A 22,834-nucleotide genomic window follows, 5' to 3' on the forward strand; every position below is an offset into this window, starting at 1 on the left:
TGCTGCTGCTAGTGGTTCAATAAAAATTGCAAACAGTGAAGGGGAGAGTGGGCATCCCTGCCTGGTGCCCCTCAGGAGACAGAAGCTGGAGGATGTTTGGTCATTTGTTCTGACACAAGCTGTTGGGGAATTGTGTATGTTGCCCCCCCTGGTGTGACAGGTACCTGGGAAGGGTGCGAGCCTAGATTCAGCGGCTGTGTATTGAAATAAAGAGGCACAGATCATGAACTTGTTTACGATTCAACTGCAGGATTTATTCTGCAGATTTGCCTCCCAGGGGGGTTTACGCTCCTCCTGAGCGCTATGCGCCACCTAGTGGTATTTTTAAGGAATGCCATGGAAGATGTAAGGTGTAATGGGAAAATCCTGAATCAACAGTTAAAGATATAACCAAGACCAAAAATATAACTGTATTTGTTGATGAGTGCCGACCTTTTATAAAACAAGTTTGGTCAGGATTAATTAAGAGGGGGGTTATTTTCTCCAGTCTCTTTGAGAGAATTTTGCAGATTATTTTAAGGTCTACATTTCTAAGGGATATTGGACGATAGCTTGAGGGAAATAAAGGGTCTTTGCCTGGTTTTAGCAGGAGACTAATGTTGGCAGAATTCATATTTGATGGTAGTCTGCCATTTTCCTTGATTTCCTTCAACATTCTGTGAAATACTCATGCCAGAGTTGTCCAAAATTCTTTGTAGAATTCTGCAGAAAGCCGTCTGGACCTGGAGCCTTATTATTGGGCATACTTATCAGGGCTTCCTGGAGTTCACCTGGCATCAGTGGTGAATCCAGTGCCATTGCTTGACTGTCTAGTAATTTTGGAAGAGTTACATTGTCAAGAAACTGATCAATTTCACTTTTAGACGGGTTTATTTGTGGTGAATATGAAGTTTCATAGAAATCCCTAAAAATGATGTTTAGTCTTTCAGGGTCACATATTGTGTTCCCATATATTGTGTTTTCTTTATTTATTTTTATTTATTAAAAAGAAAAGTAAAAAAAGATTTTGTCTTCAGTTAGCAGAGCAGGTATCATGGTTTCAGGTTTTTGGTCATATGTCCACACAGTGTTACGGAATAAATATATATTCTTAGTGCTTATTTTCTGTTTATATTCATTTATGTAGGTCAGCAGATTAAAGACGCTACTTTTCAGTTAAAAAGTGTGTGAAAGGTCACAAGTGATGAGCAAGACTGAAATACTGTGCAAAAACAGGAAACTGTGCAGAGGACATGACACATGTAGAGAGAAAAGTAGAACTAAGTAACACACACACATCAAGTCAGGCCAGAAGAAGTTGTTTTGTTCGAAACTATGTGTGACATTAACAGAATATATCATCCACACCCGGCTTAATGCTTCAGATCTGCAGAGGGTTTAGCCTAGCCTCCTGCACATCCCTTTCCGGAAAGTAATGATTGAATAAAATAATTATAAATAATTGACCATACTGAGTCGTGTTTTCTCTGTCTAGTAAAAGAATAAAAGAATCGGATTTGATAACAGAGGTCTACTTGTCTTGTCTCAGCATTGTGCACACAGAGCAACCTTCATGTGTTTTTCTCATTTTCTTTGATAGGTGGTATTACATAAGTCCATCATAATGCAGCTAAATGGGTCTGTGTTAGTGTGTTAAATCAATGTCAGAATGTTACAGTATATAATACTGCATATTCATCCATCGTACAGATTACATAATTATTCTGTACTTTTCATGACACAGGTAGTATTATGGAGGTAATTAATCTTACCTTATTACATATTTATTTAATATTCATTATCTTAGAACGAACAATTGATGTTCTATATTTTTTTTAGCAATATAAATGTGATACAAACTCTTCTGCTTTATTAACCTACAAGAAATACTAAATAAAAACACAAAATTTGCATTTGCATGTGTATGTGACTTTATAATTATGGGGCCAAGTGTAACTTGTTATGGTACGCGGCAGGTTATGGCTGGAATCCAGTGCAATGACGCTCCCGCGGTAGTAGACGTTCCAGCCCTGTATTCCAGCCCTAAACCTAACCTTATCCCTAGCCCTGACCATAACCTTATTCCTGACCTTAACCAGGACTTTAATGATGTTAAATAGCGTGTTTCTAAGCGATTTGAAGGAAAAGAGCGAACATGTGTAGATTCAGTCCAGAGGGTTCTCATATTTCCTCTGTTTTCCGAGGTCGTCATTTAGGAACGTGGTGGGTAGCCGAAAACGTAATATGGTGACGATTTGTCACCTAGCGTAAAATGTTACGCTTTGGGAGTGAGAACGGGTTGGAGAGAAAGAGCCAAAGATTTTTCACCTGCTGTGTTATGGATTGAATCATTTGGAGTTTGTCAATTCTGAGTTTATTTACCTGAAAGAAATATTAAATCATATTTGAAACAGTGGACATCTTTTGTTGCTTTTGGTCATTTCATTTCATTGCATGTGTCGAGACAAATGCTCTGCTGTGACAACCTCAAACTGGTAGATAACTATGTCATTACACTCAGTGTTTATCAGCCTTTAAAGCTCATTTTATTTGTTGAGACTTTATTCCTCCAGCATCAGGTTCGTCCTCTCTTGGCTGACAAATACTTCTTTTATAAAGATAAGGGATAGAAAGGATGATCATTTTCAATTGCCTAGATAGAACAACAAGAACACATGGAAAAATAAATTTCCACAGTTTTTTTAATCATCAAGAAGAACAGCATAAAGGATATTCATATTTATTTACTATTGAATATTTATAAAATTACAACAAATGTCCAAAAATCTAATAACCAGCTGAAGCTTCTTCTATTGTTTAATATGGTACTGCATGAAAATAATCAACATAAAATATACCAAAAAATTTAACTGCTTCAAAATTTTCTATAACCTGAAGAGTTACATGGCAGCAATTCATACTACACAAGTCAATGACTCACAAAAGAAACAAAATGGAACGCAATCCTGAAAGTAAGAATTTATAAGATCAATTAAGAATTCTGTCTGTGATCTGTAACTGTAAAATGGTCACAAATTGACCATAAAATCTATGAATTTGTATCTGATCAGTTAGAAGATCATAAGCAGTTTAATCTGGATTCTGTTGCGCTCGATTAAGTACATTCAGATCTATAAGCATCAGCACACACACTGGCATTCTCATCTCAACATTTAACTAAATGTACAGAAAATCTTTTATTCATGGAACTCTGTCACAAAAACACAAAAAAAATGCCCTCATAAAATGCTGCAGGAAGATGTTTCAACTTCATCCAGAAGTTTTTGTATTAGTTCACTTATTTCTGTTTCATGGATTTTCTGCAGGTTTTCCTTTTCCTCCTGGTTTTTTGCAATCTTCATTTGATCCTCATGTTTTGTCAGCAACTCTTGGATTTTTTTCACGTTTCCTCTCTTCTTGGAAAGACATTTGATCACATCTTTGATTTCTGCTTGATGCTTTTCTCTCTTTTGTTTTTCAGTGTGCTCAGCCAGAGCCTTTAACAGGTCATACTTCTCATCTTTGTCTTTAATCTTCTTCTCGTGCTCCTCCTTCTGAGCTGCGAACTCTTTGTTTTTGTTCACTTTGAAATCATTGAACTCTTCAGCTCTCTTTCTGGCCTCATCTTCATGCATCTTCTTCAGTTTTTCCACACGTATTTTATAGTTTTCCTCCAGCTGATTTCGTTCTTTCTTCTCCTCTTCTCTCCTCTTTTGATCTTCTTCTTTTCTTTTCTTTTCATGTTTTTCTATTTCCTGCTTGTACATTTCTTCAAGGTTTTCAAGTTTTATTTGCTGTTTTTCTTGCTTCTGTTCATCTTCTTGTCTTTGTTTCTCCCACCATTCACTTCGTTCTTTCTCCCAGGCTTCTTGTTTTCTCTTCATCTCTTCTCTGCTCTCTTCCAGCTCTTTGTTCACACTTTTCTTTTCCTCTTTTTCTGAGTGAATTTGTTTGTCCAACATTTCAAGTTGTGTTTTCAAATTCTGTCTGTGTAATTCTTCCTCATTTTTCCACTTCCTGTTCTCTTCTTCTCTCATTTCCTTTTCTTTCTTCCTCTCCTCACGCTCCTTCTTTATGTTTTCCTCCATCTCCTTGAGTTTCTGGTCTCTTTCCTGCTGAAGTTTTTTCTTCTCTTCTTCCAATCTTTTTGTCATTGCTTTCATTTCTTCCTCATGTTTTCTTTCTAGCTCCTCTCTCTCTCTCTTCATCTCTTCTTCCTTCTCCTTCAGGATTCTCTCTACTTCTTTCTGTATCGCAGCTTCAGCCTCTTCCAGCATCTCATTGGTGTAGCAGCGTCCTCCATTGTCCTTCACTATGGTGTCAATCTTTCTTATCAACTCACTGACCTGTGAGCGGCTTTGCTTATCAAAGTTATTGAACACATGGTATCTTCCTCCACAGTCAGAGATCAGCTTCTTAAAGGAATCTTCTGAGTTTTCAATGTATTCTTCAACAGACACCTTTGTATGTTCCAACGTATCTCCTTTTGTTAAGAGAATGATGGTGAACTTTTCTGAATTCTTCCCAAAACCTTTCCTGATCAGTTCCAGTGTCTCCTTCTCCTCTGGGGTGAGTCTGCCAATCTCTAACACCAACAGGAAGACATGTGGTCCTGGAGCCAGGAGGCTGATGCATTTCACCATCTCCTCATTGATCTCATCATGTGATAAACTGTTGTCAAACAGTCCAGGAGTGTCGACCACAACAACAGGACGGCCGGTGACATCACCCTGTTCTTTCTGACAGCGCTTGGTGACTGACTTTTGGAAAGGTTTAGATAAAAATATATCTCATCCTAGAATGGTGTTTCCTGAAGAGCTCTTTCCACAGCCAGTCTTACCTATCAGCACAATCCTGAGACACTCTGGGCTCTGCATCTCTTCATGACCTGCATACAATGTCAACAGTCAGTACAGTCTACCAGTCTACATCAAACATGGGTTAGAGGGAGAAAGAAGAAGAAGAAAGTACTTACAAGCAGCAGTGCTTCTGTTCTGTGCAAGTTGGGTGATGAATTTCTCTTGTTGTAACATCTTCTCTAGTTGGGCTTGTCCAAATGTGTACATTGTGTAGCAGTATGATTTGTCTTTGTGGACACTGATTTTTTCCACAGTTTCCAACAGCTGTGGAATCTGCTGTTTGTCTTTAATGTTAAGGACAAAAGATCTTCCTCCACAGCTCTCATAGAGCTCCTGGATGTCCTGGTTTTTCTTTACAAAGTTAACAAAAGCTGGATCTGTAGGATCTGAGTCCACAGTGAACAGAATCATGGTGAAGTCACTGACTCGAGAGCTGAATGCATCCTGGATGATCTCTAACTCTCCCTTGTCTTTATCAGTGAGGGGAGCCACAGGTAGGACCAGGATGAAGGCATGGACACCCTCAGGATCACAGAGGGAGATACACCTGAGTGATTCCTCCATCACTGCCTCCTGAGGTTTTCCATACAAGGCAGGCAGCTCCACCAGGGAAACCCAACGTCCACACACCTCTCCCTGATGTTTAACACACTCTGATGAGTTGGAGGCTGAATGAAGCTCAGTCTGACCTAAAATGACCTTGGCTGCTGACGTCTTCTCTGCTCGTCTCCTCCCACACAGAACCAGGTTTAAAGACCGTTTGATCAGGTGATTGTATTGGTTTGTCATTTCCTGAATCTTCGCCATTAACGATCCATAGTTGTCTTCAGACATGTTGTAGTGCCTTCCTCCACATTCTATAAGGACTTCTTTCACAGTGGAACTCATTTCATTCTCACGTGTGATGACGACCATCGAGTGTTTAAAGGCATTGTGACCAAACAGACTCAGGATGAACTTCAGAGTTGTTCTGTTCTCCTCACTGAATTTTGATGGTTTCACCAACAGCAGCAGAACATTTGGTCCAGGATGACAGAGACTCACACAGCTCTTCACTTCTCTTCTCATGTCCTCCTCAGACAGACTGAACAAGTTTGGAGTTTTCACCACTGTTACTAGTTTTCCTCTCCACTCTCCACAGGAGGCCACGCAGTGTGTGATGGGTGATTGTTTATGGCAGTGAAATCCTTGGTGCTCAATGATGAAGTTACCAAGTTTTGTCTTCTTATCTTCACTTTTGCCCAGCAGCACAATCCTGAACGCAGACACTGTGATACAACAGACAGGACACAATAACACAAATTAATCTAAAATCACAACACTTGGCTTGTACGAGGAGATCTCTTCAGTCCTCAGTATGCTCAGAGAATCTTTAGTCTACTCATTGTCACGGTCTGCGGAGGCAGACCGTGCGGAAATGTGTGTGGTGGACCCAGGAGCGAACACAAGCGAGGATGCAGGAGTGGAGTAAAACAAAAGCGAGCCTTTTATTCTGGCTGATGAAAGGAACAAAACAGAGTGAGGGCAGCATAAGAGTAATAGTTCAAACAGAAACCTAAACTGGACATAAACTAAGGAAAAGCTATGGCTGGAGATCTGGAACACAGGGGGTGGTAACACAGACGACGCGACACAGACTACATGAAACACAGAGACTAAATACACAAGAGGGATGATCAGGGGAAGTGGCCACACATGGGAACACAGCTGACACAGATGAACATAACAAGACATGGCAGGAGTAAACAACACTGACGGGAGACTGTCAAAATAAAACAGGAAGTACAGAGGTTCAAACAGGAGGAGAGAGAGCACGGGGAGAACACAGACATAACGGGCTGGGAAAACATAGAAATAAACACAAGGAGAGACGAGGGCTCACAGATACACAGGGGCACACAGGAGGTAATCAAATAAGGACCATCTTAACTAAATAATCCAAGGCATGACTAGGGAATGAAATACAAAACACACAAAACTGCGAATACTGGGCCCACATGGCCCAGGACCATGACACTCATCGATTGACTTGGTCAAATGTGATGTGATGTGAGTCACACTTAAAGATTAAAATCCAAACACCAACACAGTTCGTCATTGTGTGTGAATGTGTTAAACATTTAAGCTATTTACACAACTGTTTGTTTAATGTCAAAGTTAGAATTATTAAGTTAAGTTTAAACAACCTCAGCTCACCGAAGTTCTGCACAAGCCTACTAAAATATATTATTCATCCATTTTCTTCTTCTTATCCTTTTCAGCCTCGCGGGGACACTGGAGCCTATCCTAGCATAATTAAAACTGTTGGATGTTCAGACCAAAAAAGGACAAAAGAAATGTCCGTTTTCAAAAACAGGATGAGCCCTGAGAAAATTTTACTCACTGTTGGTCAAAGGTGTTTTTCCAGAAACTTGAGGATTGATTCGTTTTAATTTATTGGGCAATCCTGTGAAAATAAGAAATTGTTATGCTGATTATTGAATCATAGATGTTGTATATTCTGTGTATTTCATCCTTGTCAGAAGAGTTTCTCATCTTACCTGCAGCTTTAACAGCGTCAGTAATAGGAGTCTTCGTCTCCTTTTTTGGGGGGGGTTGTTGATCTTCTGATAAATTCTGTTCTGTGTCCTCAAAAGCTTCATAGCTGACATGCTCTCCATTGTTGTCCTTTGTCATCTCACCCAAATGTGTTAACAGCTCTGGAAGTTCAACTTTGAGCCTCTTCAAGTATCTGCATTTACATTTTTTGATTATTTTATTTAATGCTGGACTCTTCATGAAGTCTTCAACAGAACCTGAGCTCTCCTCTCTGGGTGCTGAGGTCAGTATCAGTGAATGATCAAATGATCGAACACTGTAACCTTGAAGGACTCTGCAGAGTCTCAGTTTGTGCTCTTCTGTAAAGTTTTCAGGCTGTACAAGCAGCAGGAACACATGAGGTCCAGGATCAGAGCGTTTTGCAAAGTCTTTTATAAACTCTGTCAGATCATGGTGGGAGGTGTTGAGAGGAGGCAGGTAGGGGGTGTTGATGACAGCAATTTTTTTGCCCTCCAGTGTACCACTAATTCTCACAAACGCTTTAGTTTTACTGCTGAACACAGTATTTCCCAGTAACAGATTTCCCACTTCACTTTTCTCAGTCCAGTTGCTCCCCAGCAGAACAACCCTCAGCTCAGACACTACGGGAAACACAGATTTAGAAAAGGCCGCAAAACACAGACATGGAGCATACTGAAGAGTGACTCCTTTTGTTTCAGTGAGGCTTAAATCCAGAGGTTTTAGTTCTAACAGAGTGCACAAACATACTATTATAAATTTACATATATTTTAAGTTCAGGCTGACACAGTTCAGTGTGACTCACTGTTTTCTGGCAAGACTTCAAAGCAGCTTCCTGTCTGGCGACGCAGATCTTCTGTGAATGGATGGATTGAAATTACTTTTGGAACAGGACTAAAAACAATGTTAATAAAGCACATGATACAGTTCTTTAAGTAGTTTTTAAAAAATGACAAAAATTGTCCAGCCAAACAAGTGTTGTGAATGTAAAAAAAAAGATTGTAAAATGCCTGTAAAAAGGAAATAGATTGTATAGAAACTTTCCAAGATATCAAAATAAGTCATCAAGAAAGCCCAGCAGAGGATGTACTTCCTGAGGCAGCTGAAGAAATTCAACCTGCCAACACGGACGATGATGCAATTCTACACCGCAATCATCGAGTCCATCCTCACCTCCTCCATCACCGTGTGGTACGCTGGAGCCACTATCAGGGACAAACAGAGACTGCAGCGTGTTGTGCGCTCTGCTGAGAAGGTGATTGGCTGCAGACTCCCATCTCTGCAGGACCTGTACACCTCCAGGACATTGCGGCGTGCAGCCCGGATCTCAGCTGACCCTTCTCACCCTGGACACAGTCTGTTTGACCTGCTCCCCTCAGGCAGGAGGCTCCGGTCCATTCGCACCAGAACCTCTCGCCACAAGAACAGTTTCTTCCCCTCTGCTGTTGGACACATGAACAATAACCATATGACTGTTCCCACCACTAACACATGACCCTACGCTGTGTCACTGCATCATTCCATGTTTGGCATTGATCACCACCTGCACTCATGTATATATCTTTCTAGGTAGCACTTTTAATTCTTATTCCTACTTTTATTTTTCATGTCTATTTAAGTGCTATTTATGACACTATGTTTGCACTGAAGCACCGCAGCAATTTCCTAATGTTGTAAACCTTCTCAACATTTGGCAATAAACCCCTTTCTGATTCTGATTCTGATTTATTACTATTACTGAAGGTCCGCGACTCCGAACTGTAGTAAAGGGACCTCTGACTAATACGGCGGGGTCCCTGTCGGCTCGTAGCCGAAAAATAGCTTTACTTTGTTGTGTGGGTCAACTTTTCTTGCAAGAGACAGAGAGAGGCGTTGAAAGGCTGCTCCAACGGAACTTGTTGTTTCGGAGGAAAACACGAACACGGTGTACAGTCGAGTCTTAATAGCTTACTTACAACTGGGCTCGTCAGGCACTCTTCTTGGCTGCAGTGGTTATTATTATATTTACATGCTTCCAGCTCCCGTTTTTCCTCAATGATAACTCGTACTTTTCCACTCTCCTTTTTCTCCCTCCTCGCGCTCACAGACACATAACGTGTATGGCAGTGCATTCTCCCTGCAACACGGACTACACTGCCCATGATGCTACATTCTTTAGAGCTATGCTTGTAGCATTCTGCCTGTTAGCTTAGCACAACAACAACAACGAAAAGGCGCTCTCTCACCCAGGAAACACACAGTCGCAGAGAGAGAGAGAGAGAGAGCGTCGCCCTGTAACCATAACGCTGCCGCCTGGATCAACAGAACGTAGCTGTCAAACAAAACCCAAACAGTCCTGACCCGCGACAATATGAAACAGGAAAGTACCGCAGTGTAATCCATTTATTTCAACAAAGTAACTGTATTCTGAATACCACCTTTTTAAACGGTAACTGTAACGGAATACAGTTACTCATATTTTGTATTTTAAATACGTAACGGCGGCACATGTATTCCGTTACTCCCCAACACTGATCATCTATGTGCAATATCTCAGTCTTTCCATGTTTTATGCAATACTTTGGTCTCAGTGGAATCACCATCCCCACCCTAAATGACCATTGCCCCTCGACCCTTATTTATTTATTTATTATATAACTGCCATTGTATGCAGACCCACAATGTTTCTGTTTCAATGTTTCTTACACATACACCATGTATATAATTCATTCACACATCTGTATACATATATTGCTTTTTTCCCCCTCATTGTATATTGTTTTCTCTTCTTTACTTTTGCACCTTTTCGGTCCAGCTACCCAATTTCGCTGTGCAAGAAACTGCACAATGACAATAAAAAGCTCCAAGTCTGTAAATACAGCTCCAATCTGTCTCTGCTGCTGTTGTGTCATCAGCTTTGGCTCGATTCCCCTGAGGGGCAGAGCTCTTTTGGTTTCTGCTAAGTAATAATCAACAGTATTCCTACAGGGCCAAGGATGGATAAAGTGAAAAATGTTAGAAACATTTGTAGTTATGTCTCTCAGTGACCTTCACCTGGTCATTAAGTGCTTTGAGGGCATTATTTTATCTCACATTTTCTCCAAAGATCTTGACAACCATGAATTCACCTATCAGGAGAACAGATCTTTGAAGGATGAAGGCTTACCTGCACTTCACACACCCCAGTCCCTGCAGGAGCATCCAAACACATTTAAGGAAGCTTTTTGTTCATTTCAGCTGCATCTTTATCACTATGATCACTCACAAACTGGGACACAAACTTAGGACCCTGGGACTATCCAGTGCCCACAGACCATCACATGTCAGAACCGGCACCAAAATCTCGTGAACCCTGGTCCTGAGGACAGCCCTGCAGGGATTTGGGATACAGTGAAGTTTGCTGATGACACCACTACAGTGGGACTGATCACTAGTGATGATAAAAATCCTCACTTCCTATAAATGGTGAAGAGGTGGAGACTATGAAGAACATCAAATATCTGGGTGTTCACATTACCAACAATCTCACATGGTCAGTGAACATATCACAGCTGGTGAGGAAGCACAGCAGCGACTGTTCTTCCTGAGGAAGCTGAAGCTGGCCCGACTGTGCTCTCAGCTCCAGGTGAAGCATAATATCTTCAACTAACATCCGAGTATCTCATCCCCCCGGAGATCGTTAAGCAACCCCCGGGGCTACCCGCAACAGCAAGCCGCAGGAGGAGACGTTGCGAGCGGAGGCAGAAGAGAGGCAAGCGGGGAGGCCTGTGGGCACGGCTAAAGACTAGTCCGTTTAAACCACCACTCCCGATCATATTCCTCTCCAACGCCCGTTCAATCCGTTACAAACTGGATGAAATACGACTGCAGATCGCCACTAGACGGACTTTTAATAACTGTTCGTGCATGATTTTCACTGAAACCTGGCTGGACAGCGCCATTCCCGATGCGGCTATCGATCTAGCAGGCCGCACCGCCTATCGAGCCGACAGGTCTGCGGACTCGGGTAAGAAGACTGGCGGGGGGCTGTGCATCTATATTAACAACCTTTGGTGCACGAACGTCACGGTAACGGAAAAACTGTGCAGTACAGAGGTAGAACTGTTGGTGTTAAAGTGCCGTCCATTCTATCTCCCTCGGGAATTTTCTGCCGTTTACATCTGCGCTGTTTACATTACACCAGATGCTAATGCTAAGCTAGCGTTAGCACAATTGAGCAGCAGCATCAATAACAGCCTGGTAGCACACCCGGACAGTGTCTTTATTGCGGCTGGGGATTTTAACCACGCGGACCTGAAATCTGTACTTCACAATTTCCACCGTAATGTGAAGTGTGCTACCAGAGGAGATAGAACGTTGGACCAGGTGTACACCAACATGGCGAATGCGTACAGAGCCCAGGCTTATCCCCACCTGGGTCTGTCAGACCATCTCTCCCTTCTGCTACACCCAATATACACACAAAAGATCAAGAGCACTGGGATTACAACCAAAACCGTGAGAACATGGCCGCAGGATGCTATTCCGATGCTTCAGGACTGTTTCCACTGCACAGACTGGGATGTATTCAAGGTGCAGGACACTGACAAATGTGTCGCATTGGACAGTTACACCTCCACTGTCTTGGACTACATCTGTTTCTGTGTGGACAATGTAACAACTTGGAAACGATTCCGTGTGTTCCCTAATAATCCACCCTGGATGACACACGGAGTTCAACAACTTATTCGAACGAGGAACAACGCTTTCAAATCCGGGGACCAGGAGGCATACAGTGCTGCCAGGGCCAACCTGAGAAGAGGCATCAAGACTGCCAAGCAGCAGCACAGGAGGCGTATCGAGGCCAGGTTTGAGAACAACACAAACCCAAGGCAGGTCTGGGAGGGCATCAGGGCTATCACGGACTACAAAAGAAGAACACCATCACCCTCAGCCGACAGTTCTACTCTGGCTGAGGATCTAAATCTCTTTTATGCCTGTTTTGATAGGGAGAACACCGACCCTGTCCTGTCCCCTCTCCCCTCAACCGACCCTGCTCCGGTCCTGAGCACTCATGAGCTGAGGCGTGTGTTCCGGAGCATTAACACCAGGAAGGCGGCCGGGCCAGATGGAGTGCTGGGCCGGGTGCTAAAAGACTGTGCTGCGGACCTGGCGGACGTCTTCACCTCTATATATAACACCTCGTTGTCCTGTTCACTGGTACCATCCTGTTTCAAAGCAGCAACCATCGTTCCCATCCCAAAACAGTCAAATGTCACATGTCTGAACGATTTCAGACCTGTGGCACTCACCCCCATTCCCGCCAAATGCCTGGAGAGACTGGTCATTAAACACATCAGAGCTGCTTTTCCACCATCCCTGGACTCGCACCAGTTTGCATACAGGGAGAACCGGTCAACCGAGGATGCGATCGCCACAGTGCTGCACACATTACTGAAGCACTTGGAACACAGGAACACCTATGCACGGCTCCTCTTTGTAGACTACAGCTCGGCTTTTAATACCATCCGGCCATACAAACTCCGTCCCAAACTCCACCAACTGGGACTCAACTCCTCTCTGTGCAACTGGATTGTGGACTTCCTCACTAACAGTAGACAGAGTGTCAGAGTGGGTAAGAACACCTCTTCCACCCTTGTGGTCAACACCGGTGCCCCTCAGGGGTGTGTTCTGAGCCCTCTGCTATACACTCTCTTCACCCATGACTGTATTTCCTCCTGCGCGTCCAATCTCATTGTTAAGTTTGCCGATGACACTACAGTGCTCGGACTTATATCCAACAATGATGAGACAAACTATAGGACAGAGGTGCAACAACTAGAGTCATGGTGCCACGACAATAACTTGGTCTTAAACACCAAAAAGACCAAGGAGATCATTGTAGATTTCCGGAAGAGGGGTCATAACAACCATCTGCCTCTCTTCATTGGCAGTGAGGTGGTGGAGAGGGTGAGCAGTTTTAAATTCTTGGGGGTAACTGTGACCGAGGACCTGTCCTGGGGCAACCATATCACCTCAGTTGTACGGAAGGCCCAACAGCGCCTCTACTACCTGAGGAGACTGCGGAGCGCACACATTCCCAGATCTCTGATGTTGAACTTCTACAACTGTGCCATCAGCAGCGTTCTGACGTATGGATTTCTAGTGTGGTTCCCCAGCTGCACCAAGGCCGATCAGCAAGCACTCCAGCGGGTGGTGAAAGAAGCTGGCAGAATTATTGGAACAAGTCTGCCAGAGATCAGTAATATCTTCCCCACTCGCTGTCTGAGGAGGGTGCACAGTATCCTGCGGGACCAACATCACCCTGCGCGCCACCTTTTCCATCTGCTGCCCTCAGGGAGAAGGTACAGGTCTATACAGGCCAGAACATCCAGACTGGCCAACAGCCTGTATCCACAGGCTGTGAGGCTCCTGAACTCTCTGCCCCCCTCTCACGGACAATAACCATATCCAACTTCTTAATAGCAATGAACTGGTCTGCATTGGTGCATCATATCTTTATTCTCTTCCCCCTCCTGCCCCCCCCCCCTCTTTCTTAAATAGATAACTATCATATCTGATATCATATCTCACAGTACAATAATATTGAATGGGTTGCATTGTTGTATTTTGTCATGTTTCTCAGGTCTTTGTCTGAATTTCTACGAACATTATTGCTAAGGATTGTCTTATTGCATTGGAGTCACACTGGGTTAAATATGTACACTTGGGTTTTAAGGGGTATTTATTATTTTCTTCTTTTTTTTGGGTTGTATGGAAGCCCCAAACGCAATTTCATTGTTCTTGACAATGACAATAAATAAATAAATACTAAAATACAAGCAAATACTAAATAGCGAGCATCCTGTCAGTGAGTCACTGTGTGTGCTGACGCCTCAAACGCAAACAGAGACAACGCACGCTTCAGGGAAGAGAGACCGAACCAATAACACCCGGACAAACAGACTAAAGAACAACAAACACACACATCCAGATAACCAAGAATTCTTATACATCTTTTATTTCTACTATTTTGGTGCCTTTAAAAAACAAAAAGCTGATTTTACCCCTTGCTGTTGGTTGACACTCACCAAACAAACTTTTGGTCTGGTTTTAAAAGGCATGCAGTCCTCTGTGACTTAAACAGTGCAGTTATACTCTGCATTTTGAGATCGGACGCTTCAGTAAACGTTTCCTAGCTATGTGCTTTATATCTCACACACTCTCCATTGTTCTCCTTAAAAATCTGAACCAGGCGTGTGAAAAGCTCTCGAGGTTCGAGGTTTTTCCTCCACAAATATCTGTAACTGCACATTTTGATCAAATCTTTTAAGGGACGATGGAGCCCGAGCTCTTCCATGAAACTCGAGCCCCTCTCTTTGGATGCTGACAGCAGAACCAGCGAATGATCAAACACTCGTTTTTCGAAGAGTTTCAGGACTTTGCAGAGTCTCTGCTTGTGACCCTCTGTGAAGGTTTCAGGCTGCAGGACCAGCAGGAACACATGAGGTCCAGGAGCTGTGAGCCTCACACAGTTTTCTACATGTTCTCTCAGATCATCTTCAGAGATGTTTGGAAGCAGCAGATCTGGAGTGTTGATTAGGATGATTTCTTTGTCCCTCAGAAGTCCTCTGACCGGCTGATAGTCTGGCTCTTCCTCGGGGCTAAACACAGGAACCTCCAGTATGAAGTTCACCACAGCGGTCCTCTCAGACTGAATGTTCCCCAGCAGAACGACCCTGATCTCAGACACTGCAAAGAAAACCGTAAAGAAAGCAATGAATACAACCAAGTGTAGAAGATTCAGGTAAAGATTTATTGTCTATTTGTCTGTGACTGTTTCAGCTGACTGCACTGAGTGTTCTTATAGAAACTCAGACTTCAGTCTGACTCACTGTCTGGTGGCTGCAGATCGTCGCTGCTGTTCAGCAGCTGCAGATCATCTGTGAAAACACAAAGATCACCTCAGAGCGTCATCATCAGAAAACATGTTTGTCCTGGATGTGCTCACATTCACCAGGTAGACAGACACACACACACACACACACACACACACACACACACACACACACACACACACACCCATTAGAGCACAAAGATACTTGTAATAACTGCCCATTTAATGGAAGCTCAAACTTTCCACATTAAATATTCATTCTACATAAAGAAAGAATTAAATTAGTGATTAAAAATGTAAAACAAAATCAAAAAGATGAGGATTTATAATCAACGTTCCCTCTAATGTTTCACGTGTCTGAGCGAACACACAAACTCCCTGAGCGTCCCTGGACCACTGTGAGCAACAGCAGACGTGTGCACTGTGGTCACGCCAGCATCGAATCCATCCAAGTTACATGTTTATTAAAATAATCAAATCACAGCATTTATGTTAGACAACTTTTAATTAACTGCTTTAGTCCACTTACAATGAAAATTTAAAAGAAATCTTGTTCATGACCTGTAGTATGTTAACACTATTGGAAGTAAAAATAACTTGAACTCCAAGTTTGAAAACATGTGTTTTTTAAACAAAACAAAAACAAAGTGGTACAACTTTGTTTTGTTCTGTTTTTATAAAGCTCTGACTTGCATTATGAGCAGGGGCGATTCTAGGATCAGAGCTTTGGGGGTGCTGATCCTTGGGGTGGACCAATTTTTGGTGCAGCGTGTTTTGGGCTTTAAAAGCCACAGAGACAGAGCGAACCATCGCTCTGTGTTAACACAGAGCGAACACCATCCCCACTGACACAGCAGCCAGGGAGGCAGAAGAACGGCACATCAAGAAGGCCCTGAGTAAATGCGGTTATCACAGCTGGACTTTTGTCAAAGGCACCTAAAGAAAGTTCCAGCCGATCCAGGAGAGAAGGACAACCGCTGCCTAAGCAAAAACCTGTAGTGATCCCATATGTGTCAGGAGTATCGGAGCAGCTGAGACGCATTTTTTCTAAACACTGTGTCTCTGTGGCTTTTAAACCCCAAAACACACTGAGTCTGTAGTCTGGGAGAGAGTCTGTAACTCTCTGCCTGCAAAATACTGTATATAATGACCAATGTTGGGCAGTTAATTATATAGTTACTTCTTCACCGCAGCAATTTCCTAATGTTGTAAACCTGCTCAACATTTGGCAATAAACCCCTTTCTGATTCTGATTCTGATTCAAAAAAGTAACTGAGTTTTGCCTCAGTCTTTACGTAAAAATGCAGCCAAGGCATTTTTTAAATAAACATTTCAAACTATTTACAGAACAATCAGCTGTTCTGCATCAAATCTGATGCCACACAGATTATTTGTGTCGCTCCAAAAAATAATTTCTGTCCACTATGAGATGAAGGAGAACAACAGCCTGATACCTGCAGGCCTGACAGCAGCAGATGTTTCACTGCTGTAACACCTGTAACACTCAGCAGTCGCCTCATTGTTCTGACACACAACAACACTACTGACTACACTACACACTAACTACACGCTGACTACACGCTGACTACACACTAACTACACACTAACTACACACTGACTACACACTGACTACACGCTGACTACACACTAACTACACACTAACTACACACTGACTACACACTGACTACACGCTGACTACACACTGACTACACACTAACTACACACTGACTACACACTGACTACACACTGACTACACACTGACTACACACTAACTACACACTAACTACACACTGACTACACACTAACTACACACTGACTACACGCTGACTACACACTGACTACACGCTGACTACACACTGACTACACACTGACTACACGCTGACTACACACTGACTACACGCTGACTACACACTGACTACACACTGACTACACACTGACTACACTGACTACACACTGACTACACGCTGACTACACACTGACTACACACTGACTACACTGACTACACACTAACTACACACTAACTACACACTGACTACACACTAACTACACACTGACTACACGCTGACTACACACTGACTACACACTGACTACACACTGACTACACACTAACTACACACTGACTACACCACTAACTACACACTGACTACACGCTGACTACACACTGACTACACGCTGACTACACGCTGACTACACACTGACTACACGCTGACTACACACTGACTACACGCTGACTACACACTGACTACACGCTGACTACACACTAACTACACACTCACTACACACTAACTACACATTAACTACACACTGACTACACACTGACTACACGCTGACTACACACTAACTACACACTGACTACACACAACTACACACTAACTACACCCTAACTACACACTGACTACACACTGACTACACGCTGACTACACACTGACTACACACTAACTACACACTAACTACACACTAACTACACACTGACTACACACTAACTACACACTGACTACACACTAACTACACACTGACTACACACTGACTACACACTGACTACACACTAACTACACACTGACTACACACTGACTACACACTGACTACACACTAACTACACACTGACTACACACTGACTACACACTGACTACACGCTGACTACACACTAACTACACACTGACTACACACTAACTACACACTGACTACACACTAACTACACACTAACTACACACTAACTACACACTAACTACACACTGACTACACGCTGACTACACACTAACTACACACTGACTACACACTAACTACACACTGACTACACACTGACTACACACTGACTACACACTGACTACACACTAACTACACACTGACTACACACTGACTACACACTAACTACACACTGACTACACACTAACTACACACTGACTACACACACTACACCTACTACAACTAAACACACTAACTAGACTACACGCTGACTACACACTAACTACACACTGACTACACACTAACTACACACTAACTACACACTGACTACACGCTGACTACACACTGACTACACACTAACTACACACTGACTACACACTGACTACACACTAACTACACACTGACTACACGCTGACTACACACTAACTACACACTAACTACACACTGACTACACACTGACTACACACTAACTACACACTAACTACACACTAACTACACACTAACTACACACTGACTACACACTGACTACACACTAACTACACACTGACTACACGCTGACTACACACTAACTACACACTAACTACACACTGACTACACACTGACTACACACTGACTACACGCTAACTACACACTGACTACACACTGACTACACACTGACTACACACTGACTACACACTGACTACACACTGACTACACACTAACTACACTACTACACGCTGACTACACACTGACTACACACTAACTACACACTGACTACACACTGACTACACACTAACTACACACTGACTACACGCTGACTACACACTGACTACACACTAACTACACACTGACTACACACTGACTACACGCTGACTACACACTGACTACACCCTAACTACACACTGACTACACACTAACTACACAAGATTTGCGCTAAACGTCTCAAATCTCTCACATCTCAAACACGCCGTCACTCCTAAAACTTCCCCCTTCCTAAACAACTAAATGCCATGTTGCCATATCATTTTTTGATTGGTCCACGTGGTACATTTTTCCACCAATAGCAAAGGCGAGAGGCGCGGGGGGGTTGTTTTTGCTCACAGGTGGAGAGTGCTTTGTAGTGATGGTAAATTCGATTCTTTTTACTGAATCGAGTTTTAATGAGTCACTCACCAAAGTGAATCGGTTTTCTTGAGTCATTTGAGTCACTGAGTCAGTTGACCAGAGAGTGCAAAAAATGTACATTTTCACTCAAACTTAAATTGTTTCTCTTTTCATGTATATCCTGCTGCTAAGATGAGTGATTGAAAAAGAAAAACAACTATTTTACAGAGCAAAAAAGAGCAAAAAAAATTCTAAAGGGAACATTTATTTTATTTATTTTTATTTTATTTTATTAGTATTTTCCTTAAATGTGTCAAATATATATTTTCTCATCTAAATGTCCACTGAGCTGTGAGCCAGGGGGCGGTAATGCGCCTTAACATCGGTCGCCAACCAAGAAGAAGAAGAAGCTATTGTCTGTCCTGCTCACGTCTCCAATGGTTGTACACGTTGTCATTAACGTGGCTTCACTCCACATCAGCCGCTTTGCTAAAACACCGGCACATAAGGACGCTGTCATAGCCTGTCAACCACGGTGATTAGCTGCGTATATACGAATGTGAATCGCATCATTGGCTGGACTGTGGGATAAGGCGGCATGGTTCTGATCCCATACGGGAGCAGCCAGTGACTTACTAACACTGCAGAACAGGATTATTAACGTGTTTATTTTAATTTCAATTCAGGTTAGTTTTTTTTTGTGTGCAATTGCGCACGCGCAGCTTAGAGGGAACGTTGTTTATAAGTATTTATTACAGAATATACAGCACATAAAATTTACTTTAATTTGACCCAAAACTAAAGTGATTTTTTCACTATGCAGAACTTTAGAGCTGAGTTCGTGTAAGTACAGTGTTTGGATTTGTGTTTGTAGTTCAGCAGATTCACTGTGCAGCTATGAATAAACTGCAACAATGAAAGAAAAAGAAAAATTCAGTTTTACTCACTGTGATGCGGCATCACTTCATATCTGTGGCTGCAGTGATGCTCGTCATCTGCAAACAGACAGAAATTCATTTACTTCATTTGTTCATGAATTCTGTGATTTGACGCTGCACCTTATTCTGAGTGTATTTCACAGAGAGTAGAGATGATAACTCTGAGTGTTTAATGTAACACTGAGATATGAGCCACAGAAGGACAGACATGGTTTACTGACATGTTTTAATGTAAAGATCCTGGATGATATTACTGATGTCCCACAGAAACTTCTTACAAAGAATTTCTCCCACATAAAACACAAAAATAAGCATAAACCAACATGTTTGATACTCATCGTTGCACTCAGCAGGAAAACAATATGTTCAGATTTCAGATAAGAAACAAAGCTGACAAGCTTCAACCAGCCTGAACATGACAGCTGAAACACATGAAGGAAAAGAAAATGATGAATCATTCATTTTTGTTCTTGAATATTTTTCGGTTTCATTTCAACTTCAATTTGAAAAATAAACAAAAACCTGATTTATTTATTCTGTGATGATGAAGTTGTCTTAGCTGCTTCAGCACAGAATCATTGTGTGTTTGTTCTCAGTCTCCCTGTTACTGCGTTGCTTTAAAGTTTAAACTATGTCAGATTGTCTTGTGGGAAATGCGTACGTGAGCCTCTGAGTGCTGAGGCTAACACTCTCTGTTTGCCTCCAGTATCATTTTTCCTTTATCATCATCATCCTGCAGGTTGAAACTCGAGGTGTGGAGTCTGACTCGTGTTGCAGAAAGACGACTCCACACTTTTTCTCACATGAACTTTCTCTCAAATTAGTTAAACTCACTGTCAGGAGGCCTTTGGTCATAGCTGCTGCTGTTTGGAGGTTCAGCATCACATGTGTCTGTGAAACAGACAGAAATATAATTGCAGTAATTTGTATTTAACATCTGTGACATGAAGCCTGATGGACTCACCAGATGTTTCAGCTGCACTGTCCCTCAGCGGGAGACATAACAGAGGAATTTCTGGCTGTTTAGAAAATACAGATCAAATTAATAAAACCAGCTGACGGTTATTAATTTAATTTAGACAAACATTACAGAGTAACAGAGTCACTGCAGGTAAAAGTAAAGAAATAAAGAGCTGGGCAGCTGGGTTTTAAAGATGTAATTTATTACATTTAATTACATGAATTATATTTTAATTAATTAATTATAAAAAAAACTTTTGAATCAGTCACAAATTTGATGTTCTGCTTCGTTTTGCATAGAAGTATCTGTGAATCTATTTTTGTTTGACCTTGAAAAGTCAGAAGTTCATGGCTGAAAAAGAGAAAACTTTTTTATTTTTAATGAGCTTTCTGTCTTAAATGTATCTCATTTACATCTGGAGATATTTCCGTGGTCACACAGTTTTCACAGGTGAAACAGGTGCTGCAGAAACAGATGCCCTTTAAACACAGTCACTAAATGTTGATGTGCAGGAAAAAAAGACTTAAAAACATTTGTCTGATCTTCTCGATGGTTCTGTGATTTCTGCTGACTGTACACATTGTCCCAAACATGTGTTCTTTCCTGATGTTTCATCGTTAATTTAAAAAAAGGAAAAAAAGTACAAATTTGTTTTAAACACGCTCACCATAAACAGATATTCTTTACAGTGATTTTATAAAAATGTGGAGAAAACAGATATAAACTTAGCTCAGCATCAAGGATAACTTCTACTGAAACAAGAAAGTAAAAAGATGATAAAAGATAAAAATGATATAACATAAAAATAAATGTGGCATTAACATCCTATGAGCTTCTGTTTTGTCCTGCATCACATTCAGCATCACACTGTGGTGCAGGTGTAGTGGGCAGAGGGTGCAGCAGTTAATGCATGGCCCTGTTTTCTGCCTGGATTATTCATCACTGGAGTGTTTTTTCCTCATATGCTCACTTTCATGTTGGACTCTGGAGTTCTGATTCGCTGAGGCATTAACCACAAGGAAAGGTTTCCAAACAGGAAGTGCTTAAACATGAGCACGTCCAAACCAAGAGTCTGTTCCCGTCCTGGGCGGCAGCACTCACCAGAGGTCGGTGTGTCATCACTGTTGTGTGTTTCTTCTGTGTGAGGCTCTCACGTGTCTCCTGAAACATCACGTGTTGGTGTGTGGTTCAAGGACACGATCACACCTGAGCATTCAGCACACGCGAGGATATTAATGTGTGGTTAGTACTTAAAGTTAGAAACCCCACACCCAACACACACACGCACGCACACACACACACACACACACACGCACGCACACGCACGCACGCGCACGCACGCACGCACGCGCACACACACAGATTTTTAGGACTCCAAGTTTACGCTCTTCACAGGTGTTTGTTCCACTTCCTGACTCACCTGTGCAAAGGTGACCTTACAGCAAACATTGTGAGTCGTTGTTCTTCAGCTGACATGAAAAGCATGACCTGCATGCTGGTTAAGTTACAGCCCTCAGTAATAACTGAGGGAGGCAGGAAGTGGGTTTACTCAGCGCAACGTTATCAGTGCCGTTTTTTCTATTGTCTTACAAATAATAATGAAATGATGTTTCGTGTTTTCAGTAGTTAATGCTGAACAGACGTCCTCAGTTATAACTCCCAAATTTATCTCTAAACGTGGACACAGACTTTACCATGTCCGGTGTTTCTTTAACTTGAACTTAAGCACAGAAGGAACAGCTTCACGCGCATCTTCTGCTTTAAATGATCTCCTCTAAATAATCAAATGATGTGCCTGCTTGGTGGTTTTAATGTTTTTTAATGTATTCATTGTTTGATTATGTTATTCATTTAGTCTGGATCTTAACCAGCTGTTGGTGTATGCATGTACTCAAAATTAATCCTGTTTCTGTTTCTAAT

The 22,834-nt window shown here is 42.2% G+C and overlaps 1 pseudogene; it reads right to left on the bottom strand.

Moving 5' to 3' along the window:
• Window positions 1-2,986: 2,986 nt before the first annotated feature.
• On the bottom strand, window positions 2,987-22,191 carry LOC113033375 (uncharacterized; annotated as a pseudogene).
• Between the last annotated feature and the right edge of the window lie 643 nt (window positions 22,192-22,834).

The sequence above is a fragment of the Astatotilapia calliptera genome, chromosome 12, assembly GCF_900246225.1.
Source record: "Astatotilapia calliptera chromosome 12, fAstCal1.2, whole genome shotgun sequence".
Lineage (NCBI taxonomy): Eukaryota > Metazoa > Chordata > Actinopteri > Cichliformes > Cichlidae > Astatotilapia > Astatotilapia calliptera.